Source organism: Pseudophryne corroboree, chromosome 1 (assembly GCF_028390025.1).
Source record: "Pseudophryne corroboree isolate aPseCor3 chromosome 1, aPseCor3.hap2, whole genome shotgun sequence".
Taxonomy (NCBI): Eukaryota; Metazoa; Chordata; class Amphibia; order Anura; family Myobatrachidae; genus Pseudophryne; species Pseudophryne corroboree.
The window spans coordinates 417,262,639-417,287,949 of record NC_086444.1 but is presented as its reverse complement, the minus strand read 5'-3'; the positions used below and the strand labels follow the sequence as shown (position 1 = coordinate 417,287,949).

Below are 25,311 nucleotides of genomic sequence, written 5' to 3'. Positions count from 1 at the left end.
AGATATTGGAAGGAATTTTAAGGGATAGCATAGACAATTATCTGCATACTATTAAAATTAGCAAAAGTCAGCATGGGTTTGTAAGGGGCAGATCATGTCAAACTAACTTAATTAGCTTCTACGAGGTGGTGAGCGAGAAGCTTGACCAGGGAAAAGCAGTGGATGTTGTCTATTTAGATTTTGCAAAAGCCTTCGATTGTGTCTCTCAGGAGACTGGTCATCAAATTAAGGGAACTTGGCCTAGGATATTTGTACATGGATAAGTAATTGGCTGGATAACAGAGTACAACATGTAGTGGTGAATGGGATGTTCTACTGGTGCCCAGCTAGAGTCAGCGGAACACCGCAAGAGTCCGTACTTGGCCCGCTACTGTTCAATATATTTATCAATGATCTAGGAATAGGCCTGGAAAGCACAGTGTCAATCTGCAGAGGATACTAAACTGTGTAAGGCAATTCAGAAAGTGATGTGGATTCTCTACAAAATTACTTATGTAAACTTGAAACATGGGCATCCAAATGGAGAATGAAGTTCAATATAGAGAAATGCAAAGTTATGCATTTTGGGTTAAATAACACATTTGCATCCTACACTCTAAACAGGGAAAATATAGGGGTAACCATAGATAATAGGCTTAACAGTGTGCAATGTCAAAATGCAGCAAAGGCGGCATCTAAAGTGCTTGCGTGCATTAAACGGGGCATTGAGACGAGGATGTAATCCTCCCATTGTACAAATCTTTGGTGCGTCCCCACCTGGAATATGGTGTTCAATTTTGGGCACCATATTATAAAAAATGATATAGGGGAGCTAGAAAAAGTTCAAAGGAGAGTTACTAAATTGATTAAAGGGTTAGAGACTCTTGAGTACAAGGAAAGGCTTACTAGGTTAAATATGTATACACTAGAAAAGAGGCGTCTAAGAGGAGACATTATTAACATCTTCAAATATATAAAGGGTCACTATAAGGAGTTAACAGGGGGATTTGATTAAAAGAACTCTGAATAGGACATGTGGGCACTCGCTAAAGCTAGAGGAGAGAAAATTCCGTACACAACGTAGGAAAGGGTTCTTCCGTTCTTCACGGTAAGGGCAATAAAGATTTGGAACTCCCTGAAGGAAAAGGTAATAATAGCGGACTCTGTAAATAAATTTAAAAACGAATTGGACAAATTTCTAACATTAAAAAGTATCCAGGGCTATAGCTCTTAACATAGTGACATTATATATCTGGGATTGGTAAGAACCATAGTTGTCAATTGATACTAAACAGTTACTTCAGCATGTGCACAGCTTAACACAGAATACAGGTTGAACCCAATGGGCATTTTGCCTCTTTTCAACCTCACTATGTAACAAGGCACTTAATTCAGATCGCCATAGCTTCAGCCCAGAGGGTAATAGAAAAACAGTCTTCCAAAGAAGATTGTGAATATCTGCATCTTCCAAGGGTTCAAAACAGCGTGACTGCAGATAATCTAGCACCAAATTCAAATCCCAAGGAGATGTAGGGGGAACAAATGGGGGTTGAACCCGAAGTACCCCCTGTAGGAAAGTTTGCACATCCGATAGGAGTGCCAGGCGTCTCTGAAAGAATAGATAAGGCAGATACCTGAACTTTCAGGGATCCTAGATGAAGTCCAGAATCTAAGCCTGCCTGAAGAAAAAGCAACAGTGAGACAAAAATAATCTGATTGAAACCCTTTTCAGTCACACCAAGAGAACGCCAGATGCAACGGTAATGGGCTGCCGAAACAGGTTTTCGTGCACGCAACATCGTGGGAATCACACATTCCGGAATACCTTTGCATTTTAGGATGTCTGCATCAAGAGCCATCCTGTAACACGTAGTCGTGGTAAATCTGGATACACGAAAGGCCCTTGTTGGAGAAGATCCGTTCGCAGAGGTAAAGACCAAGGATCATCCGCTAGTAGAAGGCGCAGGTCTGAAAACCAAGCTCTCCAAGGCAAATCTGGTGCTACCAAGATCACCTTGATTGACTCCCGTTCAATTCTCGAGGATTAGGTCGTACGGCCAAGTCACGCAGTTTCAGAGAGTCAAACACCTCTGGGTGAATTGTCCATTCTCCCGGATGTAGATCCTGACGGCTAAGGTAGTCTGCTTCCCAATTGTCTACTCCTGGAATGAATACTGCCGACAGGACTAGGGCGTTACATTCAGTGCACTGGAGAATGCAAGTCACTTCTCGCATCGCTTAGTGACTGAGTTCCTCCCTGCTTGTTAAAGTATGCTACAGCAGTCACGTTGTCCGATTGAATCTTCATCGTCTTGGATCGAAGAACTTGGGCCGCTTTTACCAGCGCATTGTAGATCGCTCTCAGTTCCAACACCTTTATTGGCAACAGTTATTCCTGTTGAGAACAATCGCCCTGAAGATGAAAGTCCAACACAACCGCGCTCCATCCCGAGGCTGGCATCAGTCGTTAGGAGCGTCCAGTCCGATACACCAAACAGTCTGCCCGCAGTGAGACTGTGCAGTTGGTGCCACCAAGGAAGTGAAAGTCGCATCTCTGGAGTCAGTCGAACTAACTGTTTAAGGTGTAGATGCGACCCCGACCATTGATGCAACAGATCCAGCTAGAAGGGATGTGAATGAAAACCGCCCAACTCCAGAGTTTCAAAAGCTGCTACAATTTCCCCGAGCAAACAAATGCATAAATGGACAGATACCAGCCTTGGCATGAGGACAGCTTGGACCAGTTTCTGCATACCCAGAGCTTTGTCTTGAGGCAGAGAGAAAAATTATATATTTTTTTAAAAATATATAAAAAAAATGTTTTACTTACCGGTAAATCTATTTCTCGTAGTCCGTAGTGGATGCTGGGGACTCCGAAAGGACCATGGGGATAGACGGGCTCTGCAGGAGACATGGGCACTTGAAAGAATTTAGGTTCTGGTGTGCACTGGCTCCTCCCTCTATGCCCCTCCTCCTGACCTCAGTTAGAGAAACTGTGCCCAGAAGAGCGGACAGTACAAGGAAAGGATTTTGGTAATCCAGGGCAAGATTCACACCGTATAACATGTGAAAACAACCAGTTAACAGCATGACAAACGACAGAGCATCAGGTCAAACCCTGATGCAACCATAACATAACCCTTATTGAAGCAATAACTATAAACAAGCATTGCAGAAGTCGTCCGCACTTGGGACGGGCGCCCAGCATCCACTACGGACTACGAGAAATAGATTTACCGGTAAGTAAAATCTCATTTTCTCTAACGTCCTAGTGGATGCTGGGGACTCCGTAAGGACCATGGGGATTATACCAAAGCTCCCAAACGGGCGGGAGAGTGCGGATGACTCTGCAGCACCGATTGAGCAAACATGAGGTCCTCCTCAGCCAGGGTATCAAACTTGTAGAACTTTGCAAAAGTGTTTGAACCTGACCAAGTAGCCGCTCGGCAAAGTTGTAATGACGAGACCCCTTGGGCAGCCGCACAAGAAGAGCCCACCTTCCTAGTGGAATGGGCCTTAACTGATCTTGGCAGCAGCAATCCAGCCGCAGAATGAGCCTGCTGAATCGTGTTACAGATCCAGCGAGCAATAGTTTTTTTTGAAGCAGGAGCACCAAGCTTGTTGGATGCATAAGGATAAACGACGACTGTTTTCCTGACCCTAGCCATTCCGGCTACATAAACCTTCAAAGCCCTGACCACATCCAGCAACTCGGAATCCTCCAAAACAGTAGTAGCCACAGGCACCACAATAGGTTGGTTTATATGAAAAGATGAAACCACTTTCGGCAGAAATTGTGGACGGGTCCGAAGTTCTGCTCTATCCGCATGGAAAACCAGATAGGGGCTTTTATGTGACAAGCCGCCAACTCTGACACACGCCTAGCCGAAGCCAAGGCTAATAGCATGACCACCTTCCACGTGAGATATTTCCACTCCACCGTTTTAAGTTGTTTAAACCAGTGGGATTTCAGGAAACTTAACACCACGTTAAGATCCCAAGGTGCCACTGGAGGCACAAAATGAGGCTGAATATGCAGCACTCCCTTTACAAACGTCTGAACTTCAGGTAGAGAAGCCAACTCCTTTTGAAAGGAAATGGATAGGGCCGAAATCTGGACCTTAATGGAACCCAATTTTAGGCCCAAATTCACTCCGGACTGTAGGAAGTGAAGGAAACGGCCCAGCTGGAATTCTTCCGTAGGAGCATTCCTGGCCTCACACCAAGCAACATATTTTCGCCATATACGGTGATAATGTTGAGCTGTCACGTCCTTCCTAGCCTTTATAAGCATAGGAATGACCTCATCCGGAATGCCTCTCTCTGCTAGGATCCGGCGTTCAACCGCCATGCCGTCAAACGCAACCGCGATAAGTCTTGGAACAGACAGGGCCCCTGTTGCAACAAGTCCTGTCGTAGAGGAAAAGGCCACGGGTCCTCTGAGCATTTCTTGCAGATCTGGATACCAAGTCCTTCGTGGCCAATCTGGAACAATGAGGATTGTTCTCACTCTTTTTCTTATTATCCTCAGCACCTTGGGTATGAGAGGAAGAGGAGGAAATACATAGACCGACTGGAACACCCAAGGTGTGACCAGGGCGTCCACAGCTATCGCCTGAGGGTCTCTTGACCTGGCGCAATACCGCTGTAGCTTTTTGTTGAGGCGGGGATGCCATCATGTCCACCTGTGGCAGTTCCCACCGACTTGTAATCTGTGCGAAGACTTCCTGATGAAGTCCCCACTCTCCCGGGTGGAGGTCGTGTCTGCTGAGAGTCTGCTTCCCAGTTGTCCACTCCTGGGATGAACACTGCTGACAGTGCGCTTATGTGATTCTCCGCCCAGCGAAGAATTCTGGTGGCTTCCACCATCGCCACCCTGCTCCTTGTGCCGCCTTGGCGGTTTACATGAGCCACTGCGGTGATGTTGTCTGACTGAATCAGAACCGGTTGGTCGCGAAGCAGGGTCTCCGCTTGACGTAGGGCGTTGTATATGGCCCTTAGTTCCAGGATGTTGATGTGAAGGCAAGTCTGTTGACTTGACCACAGACCTTGGAAATTTCTTCCCTGTGTGACTGCTCCCCAACCTCGGAGGCTTGCGTCCGTGGTCACCAGGACCCAGTCCTGAATGCCGAATCTGCGGCCCTCGAGAAGGTGAGCGCTCTGCAGCCACCACAGGAGTGACACCCTGGCGGATAGGGTGATTAACTGATGCATCTGAAGATGTGACCCGGACCACTTGTCCAGTAAGTCCCATTGAAAGGTCCTCGAATGGAACCTGCCGAAAGGAATGGCCTCGTATGATGCCACCATCTTTCCCAGGACTCGAGTGCAGTGATGTACTGACACCTGTTTTGGTTTTAATAGGTTCCTGACCAGTGTCATGAGTTCCTGAGCTCTCTCTATCGGGAGAAACCCTTTTCTGGTCTGTGTCTAGAATCATGCCCAGGAAAGGCAGACGAGTCGTAGGAACCAACTGTGACTTTGGAATATTCAGAATCCAGCCGTGTTGCCGTAACACTTCCAGAGAAAGTGCGACGCTGTTCAGCAACTGCTCTCTTGATCTCGCTTTTATGAGGAGATCGTCCAAGTACGGGATAATGGTGACCTTTAGAAGACTGAGGAGTCTTCTGCCGCCGATTCTGGACCTCTTCTTGTTTCAGCATCTGCAAGGGGGCCGGCGGCGAGGCTCCGGTGACCATCCAGGCTGTACCTGTGATCGTCCCTCTGGAGCTGATGTCCAGTAGCCAAGAAGCCAATCCATCCTGCACGCAGGTGAGTTCACTTCTTCTCCCCTAAGTCCCTCGTTGCAGTGATCCTGTTGCCAGCAGGACTCACTGTAAAATAAAAAACCTAAGCTAAACTTTTCTAAGCAGCTCTTTAGGAGAGCCACCTAGATTGCACCCTTCTCGGCCGGGCACAAAAATCTAACTGAGGCTTGGAGGAGGGTCATAGGGGGAGGAGCCAGTGCACACCACCTGATCGGAAAGCTTTACTTTTTGTGCCCTGTCTCCTGCGGAGCCGCTATTCCCCATGGTCCTTTCAGGAACCCCAGCATCCACTAGGACGATAGAGAAATTGGTAATAACAATCCTGTACCACAAATCTGAGGTACGCCTGATGAGGTGGATAAATGGGGACATGAAGAGGCTTCCAGGCTTGCGATGACCGCCCTCAGCGATTCCATCTTGAACTTGAACCTTTTCAGGTATATGTTCAGGGATTTTAAATTCAATATGGGTCTGACCGAACCGTCCGGTTTCGGGACTACAAACATGGTCGAAATAATAACCCCTTCCCTGTTGGAACCTTGACCACCACCTGTTGAAGATACAATTTGTGAATTGCAGTTAACACTATTTCCCTCTCGTGGGGGGAAGCTGGTAGGGCCGATTTGAGGTATCTGTGAGGGGGCATCTCTTCGAAATCCAGCTTGTATCCCTTAAACACAATTTCTTTCACCCAGGGATCCACCTGGGAGTGAATCCACTTGTGGCTGAAATTCCGAAGACGTGCCCCCACCGGGCCTAGCTCCGCCTGTGGAGTCCCAGCGTCATGCGGTGGATTTTGTAGAGGCCGGGAAGGACTTCTATTCCTGGGAACTAGCTGTGTTGTGCAGCTTCTTACCTCTGCCCCTGCCTCTGGCAAGAAAGGACGCACCTCGGACTTTGTTTCTTTGTGATCGAAAGGACTGCATTTGGTAATACAGTGCTCTCTTAGGCTGTGAGGGAATAAAAAGGCAAAAAAATTTGACTTTCCAGCTGCAGCTGTGGAGACCAGGTCCGAGAGACCCTCCCCAAACAATTCCTCACCCTTGTAAGGTAAAACCTCCATATGCCTTTTTGAGTTGGCATCACCTGTCCATTGCCGAGTCCACAAGACCCTTCTGGCAGAAATCGACATAGCATTTATTCTAGAACCCAGTAGACTAATGTCTCTGAGCATCTCTCCTATATAGGACAGAGTCTTTAATATGCCCCAGGGTCAACAATACAGTATCCTTGTCTAAGGTATCAATTTCCTCAGATAAAGTATCCGTCCATGCTGCTACAGCACTACACACCCAGGCCGACGCGATTGCCAGCCTCAGTAAGGTACCTGAATGTGTATAAATGGACTTCAGGGTAACCTCCTGTTTGCGATCTGCAGCATCTTTGAGGGTAGCCGTATCCTGTGACGGCAGGGCTACCTTCTTGGATAAGCGTGTTAAAGCTTTGTCCACCCTAGGGGAGGATTCCCAGCGTAACCTGTCCGTTGGCGGGAAAGGATACGCCATAAGAATCCTTTTGGAAATCTGCAGTGTTTTATCTGGAGATTCCCAAGCCTTTTCACATAACTCATTTAGCTCGTGTGAGGGGGGAAAGGTTACCTCTGGCTTCTTTTCCCCATACATATGCACCCTCTTGTCAGGGACTGGGGTTTCCTCTGTGATGTGCAACACATCCTTAATTGCTATAATCATATAACGGATGGATTTAGCCAATTTTGGCTGTAACTTTGCATCATCGTAATAGACACTGGAGTCAGAATCCATGTCAGTATCTGCGTCAACAGTTTGGGATAGTGGGCGCTTCTGAGATCCTGACGGCCTCTGCGACATAGGATCAGGCACGGGTTGGGACCCTGACTGTCCCGAGGCTTCAGCTTTTTCTAACTTTTTATGCAAGGAATTAACATTATCATTTAAAACCTTCCACATATCCATCCAATCAGGTGTCGGCGCCATCAGCATTCATTTGCTCCCGCTCTGCTTCCACATAGCCTTCCTCATCAGACATGTCGACACAAGCGTACCGACACCACACATACAGGGAATGCCCTCTCTGAAGCTCGTTCCCCCACAAGGCCCTTTGGAGAGAGAGAGAGAGAGAGAGAGAGAGAGAGAGCGAGAGCGAGAGCGAGAGCGAGAGCGAGAGCGAGAGCGAGAGCGAGAGCGAGACAGACCCCAGCGCTATAAACCCAGGAATAACAGTAACTTAATGTTAACCCAGTAGCTGCTGTGTATATTGCTTTTTGCGCCTAATTATGTGCCCCCCCTCTCTTTTTACCCTCTTCTACAGTGTATCTGCAGGGGAGAGCCTGGGGAGCTTCCTCTCAGCGGAGCTGTGAAGAAAAAATGGCGCTGGTGAGTGCTGAGGAAGAAGCCACGCCCCCTCGGCGGCGGGCTTCTGTCCCGCTTAAATATGCAATTTTTTGGCGGGGGCTCATACATATATACAGTGCCCAGCTGTATATATGCTTAACTTTGCCAAAAGAGGTCCTAAATGCTGCCCAGGGCGCCCCCCCCCCCCCCCACGCCCTGCACCCTTACAGTGACCGGAGTATGTGTAGGTGTGTGGCGCAATGGCGCACAGCTGCAGTGCTGTGCGTTACCTCAGTGAAGAACACGGAGTCTTCTGCCGCCTGTGAAGTCTTCTTTGCTTCTCATACTCACCCGGCATCTGTCTTCCGGCTCTGCGAGGGGGACGGCGGCACGGCTCCGGGACCGGACGGCGAGGGTGAGATCCTGCGTACCGATCCCTCTGGAGCTAATGGTGTCCAGTAGCATAAGAAGCAGGACCGAGCTTCAGAGAGTAGAGCTGCTTCTCTCCCCTCAGTCCCACGATGCAGGGAGCCTGTTACCAGCAGAGCTCCCTGAAAATAAAAAACCTAACAAAAAATACTCTCTCTCAGCAAACTCAGGAGAGCTCACTGAAAAGCATCCAGCTCGTCTGGGCACAGTATCAAACTGAGGTCTGGAGGAGGGGCATAGAGGGAGGAGCCAGTGCACACCAGAACCTAAATTCTTTCTTAAAGTGCCCATGTCTCCTGCGGAGCCCGCTAATCCCCATGGTCCTTACGGAGTCCCCAGCATCCACTAGGACGTTAGAGAAAAATAAAAATAAAAACCCACAAACTTTCTGGACATTGGTGTCCAGGAACACACAAATTGGATACGCCGTCATGGCTGAAGGTTGGATATCCGAAAATGGATTATCATTCAGTGTTCCATTAACACATTGTATGTTAATGGAGCATGCTCCTAGAGAATGAGGTCTGAAGGCGCTATGAGGAAGAGGTCGTCTAGGTATGGTATTATTGTGACTCCCAAATATCCAAGGTGAGCAATCACTGACATGACCTTGGTAAAACACCTTGGGGGCTGTGGACCGACAGAATGGTAGGCTCTGAATTGAAAATGAGCCTGTTGAACAGCAAACCTGAGAAAACGCTTGGTGCGGTTCCCATATCGGAATGTGAATATGCATCCTCGATATCCAGAGATATCAAATTCCTTGGGTTCCAGGCTCAAGATCATAGAGTTGAGAGACCCCATCTTGAGCCGGTAATAAGAAACGGATTTAACGATTTCATATTCAGAATTGGTGTTGCAGTACAGCCTGGTTTTGGTACTACGAAGAGATTGGAATAGTAACCCTTCTTTTGTTGAAGCAGTGGTACCGGAATTAAAGCAGATTCTACCAAGAACTGTATTGCACCTTGAAGGGCCAAATGTTTGTCCAGAAGAAGTGGAAGACTTGTCGTAAAATCTCTTTGGCGGCAAATTTTAAATCTAACTTGTACCCTTGGGAGATAGTGATCCACGCACTGTCTGATATCTTCAACCAGGCACCCTGAAAGTTTCAAAGCTGCGTTCCCACCGTACTTGGGCACCGGTGGGAGGGGAGACAGTCATGCCACAGTTTTTCCTGCAGGCTTTGGATCTTGACAAGCAGCGACTGGTTGCTTGCAGCAACCTACCGCGCAAGGGTGTAGCTCTTCCGCGTTCTCTAAAAGGCAGAGTGGAACGAAAGGACCAAAAGGAAAATAGGATTTTGGTACTTACCAGGTAAATCCTTTTCTTTGAATCCATAGGGGGCACTGGAGTACTCTTGGGATATGGACGGCTTCCGCAGGAACAGGGCACTGAATATTTAAATTTAGAACACTCCACCCCTCCATATCCCAGAGTACCTCAGCGTTTTTTACTGAGCCGAACAGGAGCTATAGAGAGGTTGACAATGGAGAATTACATATAACATAATGGACAATAAAGTGAACACATAATGTTACTGACAACTAAACAGTTGACACCATAACCGATAGAACTTGATAATTTGAACCAGTCGGTGAGAGTATGTTACCATAAGATCCCCTGAACTTACCACAAACCAGGTAAAACTGCTCTGGGTGGGCGTCCAGTGCCCCCTATGGATTCAAAGAAAAGGATTTACCTGGTAAGTACCAAAATCCTATTTTCTTTTTCATCCACTAGGGGTCACTGGAGTACTCTTGGGACGTACCAAAGCTTCCCCCGTGGGTGGGAGAGCTGTTTGGCACCTGTAACACTAGGCAGCCAAAGCTAGATGCTGATGCCGCAAACGTATCAAACTTGTAAAAGCGCACAAACGTGTGCACTGAAGACCATGTAGCCGCACGGCAAAGCTGCGTCGTAGAAGCTCCACGACCAGCTGCCCACGAAATTCCCACAGAACGTGTGGAATGAGCTGTTACTGATGTAGGCGGCTGTAACCTAGCATGAAGGTAAGCCTGACGAATGGTCCGTTTAATCCATCTGGATAAGGTCTGTTTAGAAGCTGGCCAACCCATCTTGGCAGCATCATAGAGAACAAACAACGTATCCGTCTTACGAACTGTAGACGTTCGGGATACATAAACGCGTAGTGCGCGTACCACATCTAAAGTTCCAGAATCTCCTGTTAACACAGGAACTACTATTGGTTGATTGATGTGAAAAGATGACACTACCTTTGGTAAGAAAACGGGATTCGTCCGAAGTTCCGCTCTGTTATCATGAAACACCAAATACAGTGGCTTGCATGACAAGGCAACCAAATCTGAAACACGCCTTGCCGAAGCTAAGGCTAGGAGAAAAAATTAGAATTTACTCACCGGTAATTCTATTTCTCGTAGTCCGTAGTGGATGCTGGGTACTACGTAAGGACCATGGGGAATAGACGGGCTCCGCAGGAGACTGGGCATTCTTAAAAGAAAGATTAGGTACTATATCTGGTGTGCACTGGCTCCTCCCTCTATGCCCCTCCTCCAGACCTCAGTTAGGGAAACTGTGCCCGGAAGAGCTGACATTACTAGGAAAGGATTTGGAATCCAGGGTAAGACTCATACCAGCCACACCAATCACAACGTACAACTTGTGATAACTATACCCAGTTAACAGTATGAACAACAACTGAGCCTCTTTCAACAGATGGCTCATAACAATAACCCTATAGTTAAGCAATAACTATATACATATATTGCAGAAAGTCCGCACTTGGGACGGGCTCCCAGCATCCACTACGGACTAAGAGAAATAGAATTACCGGTGAGTAAATTCTTATTTTCTCTGACGTCCGAGTGGATGCTGGGTACTCCGTAAGGACCATGGGGATTATACCAAAGCTCCCAAATGGGCGGGAGAGTGCGGATGACTCTGCAGCACCGAATGAGCAAACTCAAGGTCCTCCTCAGCCAGGGTATCAAACTTGTTGAATTTTGCACAAGTGTTTGATCCCGACCAAGTAGCAGCTCGGCAAAGTTGTAAAGCAGAGACCCCTCGGGCAGCCGCCCAAGAAGAGCCCATCTTCCTCGTGGAATGGGCTTTTACTGATTTAGGATGCGGCAGTCCAGCCGCAGAATGTGCAAGTTGAATCGTGCTACAGATCCAGCGAGCAATAGTCTGCTTTGAAGCAGGAGCACCCAGCTTGTTGGGTGCATGCAGGATAAACAGCGAGTCAGTTTTTCTCACTCTAGCCGTCCTGGAAAATAAGAATTTACTCACCGGTAATTCTATTTCTCGTAGTCCGTAGTGGATGCTGGGGACTCCGTAAGGACCATGGGGAATAGACGGCTCCGCAGGAGACTGGGCACATCTAAGAAAGATTTAGGACTATCTGGTGTGCACTGGCTCCTCCCCCTATGACCCTCCTCCAAGCCTCAGTTAGGAACTGTGCCCGGAAGAGCTGACACAATAAGGAAGGATTTTTGAATCCCGGGTAAGACTCATACCAACCACACCATAACACACGTGATAGGAACCCCGGTTAACAGTATGATAACAAATGGAGCCTCTGAAGAGATGGCTCACAACAAAACCCGATTTTTGTAACTAACTATGTACAGGTATTGCAGACAATCCGCACTTGGGACGGGCTCCCAGCATCCACTACGGACTACGAGAAATAGAATTACCGGTGAGTAAATTCTTATTTTCTCTGACGTCCTAGTGGATGCTGGGGACTCCGTAAGGACCATGGGGATTATACCAAAGCTCCCAAACGGGCGGGAGAGTGCGGATGACTCTGCAGCACCGAATGAGAGAACTCAAGGTCCTCCTCAGCCAGGGTATCAAATTTGTAGAATTTTGCAAACGTGTTTGCCCCCGACCAAGTAGCTGCTCGGCAAAGTTGTAAAGCCGAGACCCCTCGGGCAGCCGCCCAAAATGAGCCCACCTTCCGTGTGGAATGGGCTTTTACAGATTTAGGCTGCGGTAAGCCTACCGCAGAATGCGCCAGCTGAATAGTGCTACAAATCCAGCGCGCAATAGACTGCTTAGAAGCAGGAGCACCCAGCTTGGTGGGTGCATACAGGATAAACAGCGAGTCAGTCTTTCTGACTCCAGCCGTCCTGGAAATATAAATTTTTAGGGCCCTGACTACGTCCAGCAACTTGGAATCCTCCAAGTCCCTAGCAGCCGCAGGCACCACAATAGGTTGGTTCAAGTGAAAAGCTGAGACCACCTTTGGGAGAAACTGAGGACGAGTCCTCAATTCTGCCCTATCCATATGGAAAATCAGATAAGGGCTTTTACAAGACAAAGCCGCCAATTCTGAAACCCGCCTGGCCGACGCCAAGGCCAACAGCATGACCACTTTCCACGTGAGATATTTTAAATATTAAATATTTAATTCCTCAGATGCAGGAAAAACTACTGGTAGTTTTTTCTCACCAAACATAATACCCTTTTTTGTGGTACCTGGGGTATCATCAGAAATGTGTAAAACATTTTTCATAGCCTCAATCATAACGGGTGGATCTATTGGAGGGTACACTCGTCTCATCATCGTCGACACTGGAGTCGGTATCCGTGTCGACATCTGTATCTGTCATCTGAGGTAGCAGGCGTTTTATAGCCCCTGATGACATTTGAGACGCTTGGACAGGCACAAGCTGAGTAGCCGGCTGTCCTATGTCGTCAAACCTTTTATGTAAGGAGCTGACACTGTCACGTAATTCCTTCCATAAGTCCATCCACACTGGTGTCGACCCCGCAGGGGGTGACATCACATTCACAGGCATTTGCTCCGCCTCCACATCATTATCCTCATCATACATGTCGACACAGCAGTACCGACACACAGCAGACACACAGGGAATGCTCTTACAGAGGACAGGACCCCACAAAGCCCTTTGGGGAGACAGAGGGAGAGTATGCCAGCACACACCAGGGCGCTATATAACACAGGGATATCACTATACAGAGTGTTTTCCCCTATAGCGGCCTATAATATACATACTGCACCTAAATTGTGCCCCCCCTCTTTTTTACCCTTTCTGTAGTGCAGGACTGCAGGGGAGAGCCAGGGAGCTTCCTTCCAGCGAAGCTGTGAGGGAATAATGGCGCCAGTGTGCTGAGGGAGTTGGCTCCGCCCCTTTTTCGGCGGGCTTTCTCCCGCTATTTTATCGTTTCTGGCAGGGGTTAATATACACCTATATAGCCTCTGGGGCTATATATGGTGTTAGTTTTGCCAGCCAAGGTGTTATTATTGCTGCTCAGGGCGCCCCCCCCCAGCGCCCTGCACCCATCAGTGACCGCAGTGTGTGGTGTGCATGAGGAGCAATGGCGCACAGCTGCAGTGCTGTGCGCTACCTTGGAGAAGACAGAAGTCTTCAGCCGCCGATTTTCCGGACCACCTTGTTTCTGGCTCTGTAAGGGGGACGGCGGCGCGGCTCCGGGAACGGACGACGAGGTCGGGTCCTGTGTTCGATCCCTCTGGAGCTAATGGTGTCCAGTAGCCTAAGAAGCCCAAGCTACCACCACTTAGGTAGGTTCGCTTCTTCTCCCCTTAGTCCCTCGTTGCAGTGAGCCTGTTGCCAGCAGGTCTCACTGAAAATAAAAAACCTAAACTATACTTTCTTCTAGGAGCTCAGGAGAGCCCCTAGTGTGCATCCAGCTCAGCCGGGCACAGAAATCGAACTGGGGCTTGGAGGAGGGTCATAGGGGGAGGAGCCAGTGCACACCAGATAGTCCTAAATCTTTCTTAGATGTGCCCAGTCTCCTGCGGAGCCGTCTATTCCCCATGGTCCTTACGGAGTCCCCAGCATCCACTAGGACGTCAGAGAAACATAGATTTTCAGGGCCCGGACTACGTCCAGCAACTTGGAATCCTCCAAGTCCCGAGTAGCCGCAGGCACCACAATAGGTTGGTTCAAATGAAACGCTGATACCACCTTTGGGAGAAATTGGGGACGAGTCCTCAATTCTGCCCTGTCCATATGGAAAATCAGATATGGGCTTTTACAGGACAAAGCCGCCAATTCTGACACACGCCTAGCTGAGGCCAAGGCCAACAGCATGACTACCTTCCACGTGAGATACTTCAACTCCACGGTCTGAAGTGGCTCAAACCAATGTGATTTTAGGAAATCCAACACAACGTTGAGATCCCAAGGTGCCACTGGAGGCACAAAAGGGGGCTGAATATGCAGCACTCCCTTAACAAACGTCTGAACTTCAGGCAGTGAAGCCAGTTCTTTTTGAAAGAAAATAGACAGGGCCGAAATCTGGACTTTAATGGATCCCAATTTTAGGCCCATAGTCACTCCTGACTGTAGGAAGTGCAGAAATCGACCCAGCTGAAATTCCTCTGTTGGGGCCTTCCCGGCCTCACACAAGCAACATATTTTCGCCATATGCGGCGATAATGTTTTGCCGTCACATCCTTCCTAGCTTTTATCAGCGTAGGAATGACTTAATCTGGAATGCCCTTTACCATTAGGATCTGGCATTCAACCACCATGCCGTCAAGCGCAGCCGCGGTAAGTCTTGGAACAGACAGGGCCCCTGCTGTAGCAGGTCCTGTCGGAACGGCAGAGGCCAAGGGTCCTCTGAGATCATTTCTTGTAGTTCCGGGTACCAAGTTCTTCTTGGCCAATCCGGAACGATGAGTATAGTTCTTACTCCTCTCTTTCTTATTATCCTCAGTACCTTTGGTATGAGAGGAAGAGGAGGAAACACATAAACCGACTGGTACACCCACAGCTATCGTCTGAGGGTCCCTTGACTTGCCGCAATATCTTTTTAGCTTTTTGTTAGGGCGGGACGCCATCATGTCCACCTGTGGCCTTTCCCAACGATTTACAATCAGCTTGAAGACTTCTGGATGAAGTCCCCACTCTCCCGGGTGGAGGTCGTGCCTGCTGAGGAAGTCTGCTTCCCAGTTGTCCACTCCCGGAATGAACACCGCTGACTGTGCTAGCTTGTGATTCTCCGCCCATCGAAGAATCCTTGTGGCTTCTGCCATCGCCATCCTGCTTCTTGTGCCGCCCTGTCTGTTTACATGGGCGACCGCCGTGATGTTGTCTGACTGAATCAGCACCGGTTGGTTTTGAAGCAGGGGTTCTGCTTGACTCAGGGCATTGTAAATGGCCCTTAGTTCCAGAATATTTATGTGTAGGGAAGTCTGACTCGACCACTGTCCTTGGAAGTTTCTTCCCTGAGTGACTGCCCCCCAACCTCGGAGGCTTGCATCCGTGGTCACCAGGACCCAGTCCTGAATGCCGGATCTGCGGCCCTCGAGAAGATGAGCACTCTGCAGCCACCACAGCAGAGACACCCTGGCCCTCGGGGACAGGGTGATCAACCGATGCATCTGAAGATGCGATCCGGACCACTTGTCTAACAGATCCCACTGAAAGATCCTTGCATGGAACCTGCCGAAGGGAATTGCTTCGTAAGAAGCTACCATCTTTCCCAGGACTCGCGTGCAGTGATGCACAGACACCTGTTTTGGTTTCAGGAGGTCCCTGACCAGAGATGACAATTCCTGGGCTTTCTCCTCCGGGAGAAACACCTACTGTTTTGTGCCCAGAATCATGCCCAAGAACAGCAGACTCGTCGTAGGAATCAGCTGCGACTTTGGGATATTCAGAATCCAGCCGTGCTGTTGTAGCACTTCCTGAGATAGTGCTACTCCGACTAACAACTGCTCCTTGGACCTTACCTTTATAAGGAGATCGTCCAAGTACGGGATAATTATAACTCCCTTCTTTCGAAGGAGTATCATCATTTCGGCCATTACCCTGGTAAATACCCTCGGTGCCGTGGACAGACCAAACGGCAACATCTGGAATTGGTAATGACAGTCCTGTACCACAAACCTGAGGTACTCCTGGTGAGGTGGGTAAATGGGGACATGTAGGTAAGCATCCTTTATGTCCAGTGACACCATAAAATCCCCCTCTTCCAGGCTTGCAATAACCGCCCTGAGCGATTCCATTTTGAACTTGAACTTCCTTATATAAGTGTTCAAGGATTTCAAATTTAGAATGGGTCTCACCGAACCGTCTGGTTTCGGTACCACAAACATTGTGGAATAGTAACCCCGTCCCTGTTGAAGGAGGGGAACTATCACCTGCTGAAGGTACAGCTTGTGAATTGCCGCCAGTACTACCTCCCTTTCCTTGGGAGCAGCTGGCAAGGCTGATTTGAGGTAACGGCGAGGGGGAGACGCCTCGAACTCCAGCTTGTATCCCTGAGATACCACTTGTAGAACCCAGAGATCCACCTGTGAGCGAACCCTCTGGTCACTGAAGTTCCGGAGACGCGCCCCCACCGCACCTGGCTCCACCTGTGGAGCCCCAGCGTCATGCGGTGGACTTAGTGGAAGCAGGGGAGGATTTTTGTTCCTGGGAACTGGCTGTCTGGTGCAGCTTTTTCCCTCTACCCCTGCCTCTGGGCAGAAAGGATGCGCCTCTGGGCAGAAAGGATGCGCCTCTGACCCGCTTGCCTTTCTGAGGCCAAAAGGACTGTACTTGATAATACGGTGCTTTCTTAGGCTGTGAGGGAACCTGAGGTAAAAAAGTCGACTTCCCAGCTGTTGCTGTGGATACGAGGTCCGAGAGACCGTCCCAAAACAATTCCTCACCCTTATAAGGCAAAACCTCCATGTGCCTTTTAGAATCAGCATCACCTGTCCACTGCCGAGTCCATAATACTCTCCTGGCAGAAATGGACATTGCATTAATTCTAGATGCCAGCCGGCAAATGTCCCTCTGTGCATCCCTCATATATAAGACGACGTCTTTATAATGCTCTATGGTTAGCAAAATAGTATCCCTGTCAAGGGAATCAATGTTATCTGACAGGGTATCAGACCAAGCAGCTGCAGCACTACACATCCATGCTGAAGCAATTGCAAGTCTCAGTATAGTACCTGAGTGTGTATACACAGACTTCAGGATAGCCTCCTGCTTTCTATCTGCAGGCTCCTTTAAGGTGGCCGTATCCTGAGACGGCAGTGCCACCTTTTTTTGATAAGCGTGTGAGCGCCTTGTCCACCCTAGGGGATGTTTCCCAACGAAACCTGGCCGTTGGCGGGAAAGGGTACGCCATTAGTAACCTCTTAGAAATCACTAATTTCTTATCTGGGGAACACCACGCTTTTTCACACAATTCATTTAACTCATCAGATGGGGGAAAAGTCACTGGCTGCTTTTTCTCCCCAAACATAATACCCTTTTTAGTGGTAACCGGGTTAATGTCAGAAATGTGCAACACATTTTTCATTGCCGTAATCATGCATCGGATGGCCCTTGTGGACTGTACATTTGTCTCATCCTCGTCTACACTGGAGTCAGACTCCGTGTCGACATCTGTGGTAGCGGGCGTTTTTGAGCCCCTGATGGCCTCAGACGCCTGGGCAGGCGCGGGCTGAGATGCCGGCTGTCTTTGCTCCGCCTCCACGTAAGCGTCCTCATCAAACATGTCGACACAACCGTACCGACACCGCACACACACAGGGAATGCTCTGACTGAGGACAGGACCCCACAAAGCCCTTTGGTGAGACAGAGAGAGAGTATGCCAGCACACACCAGAGCGCTATATAACAGAGGGATTTACACTAACACAAAGTGAATTTTCCCCCAATAGCTGCTTATATCACCTTTTGCGCCTAAATTTATGTGCCCCCCCCTCTCTTTTTTACCCTTCTTGTAGTGTATACTGCAGGGGAGAGCGTCCTTCCAGCGGAGCTGTGAAGAGAAAATGGCGCCGGTGTGCTGAGGGAGATAGCCCCGCCCCCTCCGCGGCGGGCTTCTCCCGCTTTTTTAATAATGTTAATGGCTGGGGATTAGGCACATATACAGTTTATAACTGTATTATGTGCACATTTGCCAAAAGGTATACTTATTGCAGCCCAGGGCCGCCGCCCCCCCCCCCCCCCCCCCCACCGGAGCGTGTGGTGTGCTGTGGGAGCAATGGCGCACAGCTGCAGTGCGCTACCTTATTGAAGACCGGAGTGTTCAGCCGCCGATTTTCTCCTGGTTCTTCCGTCATTGCAAGGGGGACGGCGGCGCGGCTCCGGGAACGGACGATCGAGGTCGGGCCCTGTGTTCGTTCCCTCTGGAGCTAATGGTGTCCAGTAGCCTTAGAAGCACAAGCTAGCTGCAAGCAGGTAGGTTTGCTTCTCTCCCCTCAGTCCCTCGTAGCAGTGAGTGTTGCCAGCAGATCTCACTGAAAATAAAAAACCTAACAAATACTTTCTTTTCTAGTAAGCTCAGGAGAGCCCACTAGGTGCATCCAGCTCTGGCCGGGCACAGATTCTAACTGAGGTCTGGAGGAGGGGCATAGAGGGAGGAGCCAGTGCACACCAGATATAGTACCTAATCTTTCTTCTAAGAGTGCCCAGTCTCCTGCAGAGCCAGTCTATTCCCCATGGTCCTTACGGAGTACCCAGCATTCACTAGGACGTCAGAGAAATTGTTTTCCAAGTGAGAAAATATCCACTTGTTGTAAGGGTTCAAAATATGAAGACTAAGAAATCTAAAAATATATTCAAAATAAGTGTGGATGAGCCACAGAAGCCTTGTTGCTACAATGAGCACAGAAAAAAAAACACTGAGGTACTCTGGGATATGAAGTGGTGGAGTGTTCTAAATTTAAATATTCAGTGCCCTGTTCCTGCGGAAGCCGTCCACATCCCAAGAGTACTCCAGTGACCCCTAGTGGATGAAAAAGAAATTGCAGTATAAGAGCACTTAGGTGGTGGCAGAAGGGTTGGTAAAGAGGTAGATTTATCACCCGTAGCTTGAGAAATTAACGAGTCTAGTTCTTTTCCAAAAAGAATGTCACCTGTAAAACGGAAGTGCTTCCGCTGCACTTTTTGACCCAGCGTGAACTTGCCAGGACTGAAGCCAAAGAACTGTTCTGGCTGCAATAGTTTCTGCAGAGATACTCCTTGTGTAGCTTGACGCTGCTAGTGTGTAACCCAGACCCCACTTCTCATAAGTGGCGAAGAGTTCCCGAGGCTGAGGGAACTAAGGTCCCATGAATTAAAAATAGGATTTTGGTACTTACCAGGTAAATCCTTTTCTTTGAATCCATAGGGGGCACTGGAGTACTCTTGGGATATGGACGGCTTCTGCAGGAACAAGGCACTGAATATTTAAATTTAGAACTCTCCTCCCCTCCATATCCCAGAGTACCTCTGTTTTTTACTGAGCTGAACAGGAGCTATAGAGAGGTTGACAATGGAGAATTTCATATAACATAACGGACAACAATAAAGGTGACACATAACGTGACTGACAACTAAACAGTTGGCACTATAACCGATATAACTTGAAACTTTGAACCAGTCGGTGAGAATGTGTTACCATAAGATCCCCTGAACTTACCACAAACCAGGTAAAACGGCTCTGGGTGGGCATCCAGTGCCCCCTATGGATTCAAAGAAAAGGATTTACCTGGTAAGTACCAAAATTCTATTATCTTTTTCATTTACTAGGGGTCACTGGAGTACTCTTGGGACGTACCAAAGCTTCCCCCATGGGCGGGAGAGCAGTTTGACACCTGTAACACTAGGCGGCCAAAGCTAGATGCTGATGCCGCAAACGTATCAAACTTGTAAAAGCGCACAAACGTGTGCACTGACGACCACGTAGCCGCACGGCAAAGCTGTGTCGTAGAAGCCCCACGACCAGCTGCCCACGAAGTTCCCACAGAATGTGTGGAATGAGCTGTTACTGATGTAGGCGGCTGTAACCTAGCATGAAGGTAAGCCTGACGAATGGTCAGTTTAATCCATCTGGATAAGGTCTGCTTAGAAGCTGACCAACCCATCTTGGCAGCATCATGAAGAACAAACAACGTATCCGTCTTACGAACTGTAGACGTTCGGGATACATAAACGCGTAATGCACGTACCACATCCAAGGTTCCAGAATTTCCTGTCAACACAGGAACTACTATTGGTTGATTGATGTGAAAAGATGACCCTACCTTTGGTAAGAAAGCGGGATTCATCCGAAGTTCCGCTCTGTCATCATGAAACACCAAATACGGTGGCTTGCATGACGAGGCACCCAAATCTGAAACACACCTTGCCAAAGCTAAGGCTAGTAGAAAAAATGTTTTCTAAGTGAGAAACTTAATATCCACTTGTTGTAAGGGTTCAAAATATGAAGACTAAGAAATCTAAAACCAGATTCAAGTCCCATGGCGCTGTAGGTGGAATGAATGGAGGCTGTACTCTGAGGACACCTTGCAGAAAAGTGTGTACAGACGGCAATAGAGCCAATCGTCTTTGAAAGTAAATTGACAAAGCAGATACCTGCACCTTTAGTGTAGATAAACGCAGTTCTCCATCTAACCCCCGTCTGTAGAAATAACAAAAAACGGAATAACTTGAAAGACGTCGGAAACTTCCGATCGTCACACCAAACTATATAGGCACGCCAAATTCTGTAATAATGAGCCGCCGTAACTGGCTTCCTAGCACGTAACATGGTTGGTATAAGATTCTGGAATGCCCTCTCTTCTTTAGAGGGCGGTCTCAACAACCACCCCGTCAAACGCAGCAGCACTAAATCGGGGTAAAGGAACGGACCCTGTTGTAACAGGTCCAGACGTAGTGGGAGCGGCCAAGGATTGTCTAGATCCGAGAACCAAGCTCTCCGAGGCCAATGAGGCGCCACTAGTATGACTGTGGCGGACACTTGATCCGTTTTAGCAACAGAGGGAGCAGCGGAAACAGGTACACGAGGCTGTACGGCCACGCGATGGTGAGAGCATCCACCGCCACTGCCTTTGGATCTCGCGTTCTGGACACATACTGGGGCGTTTGGTGATTGTGGCGAGATGCCATCAGGTCCACTTGAGGGTAACCCCACCTCTGGACCAACATGTGAAACACTTCTGGATTTAAAGCCCATTCTCCTGGATGAAAATTCCGACGGCTGAGATAATCTACCTCCCAGTTGTCCACTCCCGGAATGAACACTGCCGACAATATCACTTGGTGATGCTCGGCCCAATTGAGGATTAGAGCTACTTCCCGCATTGCCATGCGGCTTCTCGTTCCTCCTTGTTTGTTGATGTATGCGACCGCCATCGCATTGTCTGACTGCACCTGGACAGTCTGAGACCGAAGCATGTGCACTGCTTGTCGTAGCGCATTGTAAATTGCCCGGAGTTCCAGGACATTCATAGACAGCAATCTTCCGTGATCCGCCCAGAGACCCTGGAGCTGACAATTTTGAACTACAGCTCCCCAACCTCTGAGACTCGCGTCCGTAGTTAGAATTATCAAATTCCAGGCACCGAACAGTTTCCCTGCGGTTAGATTGTGTACTTTGAGCCACCAGAGTAGAGACACTCTGGCCCGTGGCGACAACCTCACCCTGTGGTGAATCTGCAGACGCGAGCCCGACCATTGTGCGATCACATCCAGTTGAAAAGGACGTGAGTGAAATCTCCCGAACTGAAGCGATTCGAAAGCCGCCACCATTGTGCCTAAGAGGCGAATGCACAAATGTACCAAGACTGTGCGTGGCTTGAGCACTAATTGTACCAGATGATGAATGACCTGTACTTTCTGTTCTGGTAGGTAAATTCTTTGATTAACCGTATCGAGAATATACCTAGGAATTGAAGTCGTTGAGACGGAATCAGATGTGATTTCTTGAAGTTGACAATCCAACCGTGCTGAACCAGTACATTGTATGTTAGCAACGCATGTTGGAGGAGCATCTGTTGAGACAGAGCTTTGATGAGCAAATCGTCCAAGTACGGAACTATCATCACTCCCAAGGATCTGAGATGAGCTATCATCACAGACTTCACCTTGGTGAATACCAGAGGCGCTGACGAGAGGCCAAACCGCACCATCCGGCTTTGGTACCACAGACAGACTGTAATAATAACCCTGACCTTGTTGGTGTACAGGGACCGGAATCAAAACTGCTGAATCCAGCAGAGACTGAATGGCAATTTACAGAACCGCCCTCTTGTCATCCGACACAGGCAGTCCGGTCTTGAAAAACTGCAGTGGCGGGAGACAGTCGAACTTTATTTTGTAACCTTTTAACACTAAATTGCGGATCCACCCATCTGTGGACGTCTGGAACCACGCCAACTGGAACGTCTGAAGGCGTGCTCCCACAATTGGAGATCCGAGATGAGCTGGGAGCCAGTCATGCCACTGGCTTGTCGGTGACCTTAGCGTCCTGACTGGTGTTGGTTTGTTGGAAACCACGTCCTTGACCTCGTCAACCAGGCGTGGCTGTTCCTCTGCCACGCCCGCGAAAGGGCTGAGGTCTAAAGGATTTGAACGCAGGTCCAGAGTATCTCTGTCTAGGTACCGTTGGAGGCAATGGTAAGAAAACAGACTTTCCTCCCGTGCCCTCAGAAATCCATTTGTCCAATTCAGGACCAAACAACTTCTCGCCACCGTAAGGTAACGCCTCTATACCTCTTTTGACCTCCGCCTGCCAAGAACGCAGCCAGAGTGCTCGTCGTGCTGTAACTAGCGACGATGAAAGGCGAGAAGTGAGCTGACAAACGTCAGTAGAAGCTGTACATAGATAATCAGCAGCTTCCCAGATTTGATCAGCGAGAAGTATAAGGTGATCGTCACGTAGGGCAGACTTGAGCTCTGTTATCCATACCATTAGCGCCTTAGTTACCCAAATGCCAACCAAGCCAGGTCTAAGCAACACTCCTGCTGCTATATACATGGACTTTAGCAAAGCTTCTATTTTACGGTCCGAAGGGTCTTTAAGCGTAGTAGCAGTTGGTACTGGTATGGATAATTTCTTTGTAATTTTAGACACAGACGAATCAACCAATTGCAGATTCTCCCATGTAGCTGTCACAGACTCTGGAAACGGGTAACTAGACTTAAATCTGCGAGGTATAGAAAACCGTTTATCTGGATTCTTTTGTGTTTCTAGTAACATCTTAAGATATTCCGAAACAGGAAAACACATTGGAGTTCTGTCGTTTAGTAAAGACGACTTCATCATTTGTCAAAGGCTCCTCAGTTTCTGTAAACTTCAGAGACTGACGCACCGCTCTGATGAGATCAATGCCGGGCTGTCAAAATCGTCACTATCTGACTGCTGGTCTACTTCGCCCTCCTCACCGTCATCTTGCGCAATGAGGTCTGGCATAGAATAGTCAGAATGCAACATAGCAGAAACTGGTAAATCATAAGACAAATGAAATTTATCCCTACTACCTAAAATGGACTTGGACTTTTGGTAAGGCTGAGACCCCTCCGGTAGGTCTAGCGGTCTCACCCTAGACTCAGATCTTGCCACTTCCCGCTCTTGTCAAGCGGCGGCCAATTCTGATTGCAATCCAGCCAGGACATCTGCTAGCATAGCCCATGGAGGGTCCGGGGACGAAACAGTCTTTGAAACCGGAGCCGAACTTGTATTCGTAGCAGAATCCACAAAACATACTGTACATGCGGTAGATCCATCCGGTAACACACTCTTACAGACATGGCAGTGAAACTGCTTTTTTGTTTTTGCTGGTGCCTTACTCATTATGCAGACAGACAACACAATATACAAAGACAACTTGCACGACTCAGTAAAAATAAGAATTTACTCACCGGTAATTCTATTTCTTGTAGTCCGTAGTGGATGCTGGGGACTCCGTAAGGACCATGGGGAATAGACTGGCTCCGCAGGAGACTGGGCACTCTAAAGAAAAGATTAGGTACTATCTGGTGTGCACTGGCTCCTCCCTCTATGCCCCTCCTCCAGACCTCAGTTAGGGAAACTGTGCCTGGAAGAGCTGACATTACAAGGAAAGGATTTTGGAATCCAGGGTAAGACTCATACCAGCCACACCAATCACACCGTACAACTCGTGATAACCTTACCCAGTTAACAGTATGAACAACAACTGCGCATCACTCAATGGATGGCTCATAACAATAACCCTTTATTAAGCAACAACTATATACACGTATTGCAGAAAGTTCGCACTTGGGACGGGCGCCCAGCATCCACTACGGACTACAAGAAATAAAATTACCGGTGAGTAAATTCTTATTTTCTCTAACGTCCTAGTGGATGCTGGGGACTCCGTAAGGACCATGGGGATTATACCAAAGCTCCCAAACGGGCGGGAGAGTGCGGATGACTCTGCAGCACCGAATGAGCAAACACAAGGTCCTCCTCAGCCAGGGTATCAAACTTGAAGAACTTTGCAAAAGTGTTTGAACCCGACCAAGTAGCCGCTCGGCAAAGCTGTAAAGCCGAGACCCCTTGGGCAGCCGCCCAAGAAGAGCCCACCTTCCTTGTGGAATGGGCTTTCACAGATTTTGGATGCGGCAATCCAGCCGCAGAAGGAGCCAGCTGAATCGTGCTACAGATCCAGCGAGCAATAGTTTGCTTTGAAGCATGAGCACCCAAGCTTATTGGGTGCATACAGAATAAACAGCGAGTCAGTCTTCCTGACTCCAGCCGTTCTGGAAACATATTTTCAAAGCCCGGTCTACGTCCAGCAACTTGGGAGTCCTCCAAGTACCGAGTAGTCGCAGGGACCACAATAGGTTAGTTCAAATGAAACGATACCACCACCTTTGGGAGAAATTGGGGACGAGTCCGCAATTCTGCCCTGTCCATATGGAAGATCAAATAAGGGCTTTTACATGACAAAGCCGCCAATTCTGATACACGCCTCGCCGATGCTAAGGCCAACAGCATGACCACTTTCCACGTGAGATACTTTAGTTCCACGGTCTTAAGTGGTTCAAACCAGTGGGATTTCAGGAAATCCAACACAATGTTAAGATCCCAAGGTGCCACTGGTGGCACAA

The 25,311-nt window shown here is 48.6% G+C and overlaps 1 protein-coding gene across 3 annotated transcripts in view; it reads right to left on the bottom strand.

Moving 5' to 3' along the window:
* The window catches only part of EWSR1 (EWS RNA binding protein 1), a 150,442-nt gene that overhangs the window by 3,465 nt on the left and 121,666 nt on the right, over window positions 1–25,311 (bottom strand). The window lies entirely within an intron of this gene.